Here is a 3,524-nt window from a genome sequence, read left to right on the forward strand (position 1 = left end):
AGAAGGGGAGGCAGGGAGGGGGTGGGGGGCGGGGAAGGAGGCAGAAGGGGAGGGGAAAAGGGGAAGGAAAGGGAGAGTCAGAAGAAGGCGAGGAAGAGAAGAAAAGAAGAGAGTATTTTCGGAAAAGCCGGAGAAAACGGGAGGGCGGAGGATAATTTCCCTATTTTTAACTAAGCAATTAAGTTAAGGACTTGAATGACATTAGTTTGTGCTTGAAAGAATTTAATTGATTCATTTAGTAAATTTCTAGTCTCTGAATTTTTTTCTAGAAAAAAATGAGGACTCAATTAAAAATTACCCATTAATTTATTACTAGTAAATAAAACAAAAACTTGCAAACATAACATAAAACTAGTAAATCATCAATAACTGTAAAATAAAACATAAATTTTGAAAATGAAACATAAGAATTGTAAAAAAAAGGTAAAATAAGTAAATTACTATAAAATTGATAAATTGATGTATTACTGGTAAATCAAATGAAAACTTATAAATATAATATAAAAAAGGTAAATCAACATTAAATGCAAAATAAAACATAAAGTTTGTAGATTATGCATAAAACTTATGAATAAAAGGCAAAATAAGTAAATTAATATAAGAGTTACTGTCAAAAACAAAAGTTTACAATTTTAAAATAAAAACTCGTTATAATATTTATTACCTCATATATTTATTATTTTTTAATTTAAATTGAATAATGTTAGTTTTACATTTATATAATACATGTGATGTTTAATTAAGGATGAAATTTATGCTAAAAATTGGATTTTGAAAAAAATATTATTTTAATATCTTTCATAGTTGTTGTAAGATGAAGTTATTTTTCATCTTTCTACACTTCTTCAACAACAACCTTAAATGGTCTCCAAATACTAGTAAAAAGTTTGAAACTACATAAAGTATACATAATATTCAAAAGGGGGATTGCCACTCTCCCCCCTACAGTAATTAACATATACCATTTACCCCCTTGCTGTTTTCTAATGGCCAAAAACCCCCTGACAGCGTAAGTTTATAATATTACCCTTATTTTTAACCACTCTTTTATTTACATTTATTATAAATTAAATAAATTACATGAATAGAAACTAAATAAAAAAAATAAGTATTAAAAATAAGAAATATATGTTTTGATATGAGCAAAAAAATTAATAATAAAATTTTTTTCTTGTAATTATTTATTTTGTGAACATTTTCTTATAATAAACATTTTGTAATATTTTAAAATTAAATGTAAAAAGTATAGGTAAAATATTTTATTATTTATATTATAATAAATTTTTATTTGTCATTCGAATTTTCTTATAATAATTGTTTTTATCATTTAATATAACTTTCTTATATATTTATTATAAGAAAATTTTCACAAAATAAATAAGTACAAGAAAAAAAATTTATTATTAATTTTTTTCTCATATCAAAACATATATTTCTTGTTTTTAATGCTTAATTTTTTATTTGGTTTCTATTCATGTGATTTATTTAATTTATAACAAATATAAATAAAAGAGTAGTTGAAAATAAGGGTAATATTGTACATTTATCCTATCAGGGGGGTTTTTGGTCATTATAAAAACAGTAGGGGGGAAAATGGTATATGTTGATTACTGTAGGGGGAAAATTGGCAATCTCCCTATTCAAAATTAGATCTAATTTTATTGATATATCTTTTCTTTTATTTTTACTTGATCCACATCAAGATAAATAATTGTGCTTAATTAACATGTGTAATAAATAGATATCATTATAGTTGTTGTAAGATGACGTTATTTTACATATTTCTACACTTCTTCAACAACAACCTTAAGTGGTCTCCAAATACAAGTAAAAAGTTTGAAACTACATAAAGTATAGATAGTATTCAAAATTATATCTAATTTTATTGATATATCTTTTCTTTTATTTTTACTTGATCCACATCAAGATAAATAATTGCGCTTAATTAACATGTGTAATAAATAGATATCATTATAGAAAATGGGAAAAAAATGTATACAAATGTCCTAGAATAATTACAGTTTAATTAATGAATTTTTTTGTTTAATTAAAGAAATTTGTTTTTGTAAATGAATAAAATATTTTCCACTAAAATTATGTAGAAACAAATAAAATATTTTGCACTAAAATTATGTAGAAACAATATTAATTTTTTAAATAATTAATAATCTTTTATGAATTTATTGGTTTTACTTTACATTTACTAATTTTATGTGTAATTTTCATTACGGCATTATCGATAGAATTTTCCTTGAAATAATTAATCGAATCCACAATAAAATTCTTACTACTTAACTTACTTGATAAATTATTTTAATTGCCAACGGCTATGCAGCTTTGTTTGAATAAAGCCCTTTTGCATGGTTCCAGTACGTGGAAATTTGTCACAGAAATTTTGTAACTTAATTGATATGAAAATTTGTTTAATATTATCAAGTGAATTATTAATAATGATTAAAACTTATTATCATACTCAAGTATACATTAGCAAGAAATTTTGTACGAACATCTGCAATTGAGCCTGACCCATAAAAATTGTTAACTCTATATTTTTTCAGTTATATTAATTATTGGTTAATTAGACACTGATCTGCATGGACCCTCATGGATAAGTCTCTCGTTAATGTGCTCTGTAGTTGCACGAAAAATCCATGACCACGCTTTTGGCATTCAAAATCATCACCAAAGGAACGTAAAAAGTCAACGCAAGATAAGACCATCTTGGGAAGTATATTAATTTTATTATACGTAAGAGGTCTCCCATTTGCATGCATAAAGGTTGAAAATTACAAATGACACACCGGAGATTTGATTGACACACACATCAACAATCCATATGCATGAAAATGACAAGAACTTAATTTTCTGTTTCTACGCGTGGCAGTTTATTTTTCTTAAAAAACAAAGATAAAAGAGAATAAAACGCAGCAACTCGATTGATCGCTATCTTGCTCCAAGTAAGCCTTCCATCAAACCCTTGCTTTCTTTATTCGGATACCATTCGCCTCTCCTACAAGAACAAATTAATCAATCTCTTTTATTTGTCACTTAATCAATAGGAACGCAATTAAACAGAACACGGTGCTTAAAATTGAAATGCTTAATGTAATTCTGAACTACTAGTCTTTACATGTACAGTTTTAAAAATAAATGAGATTACCATAAAAGCATGAGCTATTCATGGCCGCTTTCTAGTAGTAGTAAGGAGGAGGGGGAGATGCATAGACGTAAGGGTGAGGTGGTGGTGGGGACTTGGGGACAGGAGGTGGCGGGGAATAGGAAATTGGAGTTGGTGCCGGAGCAGGCACGTAGACTGGTGGAGGAGGTGGCGGGGGCAGGTAAACAGGGGGTGGTGGTGGAGAATTGTGAACCGGTGGCGGGGGTGGTGGAGACTTGTACTTGGGAGGGGGAGGAGATGTGTAGTAGTATTTGTTTGCGGAGGCTTCTAACGGCAAGTAGCTAAGAGAGACTGATACTACCAAAAGAGTGGCAAAGAGGCAGCCCATTTGAGACCCCATCGTTCA

The sequence above is a fragment of the Citrus clementina genome, unplaced genomic scaffold, assembly GCF_000493195.1.
Source record: "Citrus clementina cultivar Clemenules unplaced genomic scaffold, Citrus_clementina_v1.0 scaffold_274, whole genome shotgun sequence".
NCBI lineage: Eukaryota > Viridiplantae > Streptophyta > Magnoliopsida > Sapindales > Rutaceae > Citrus > Citrus x clementina.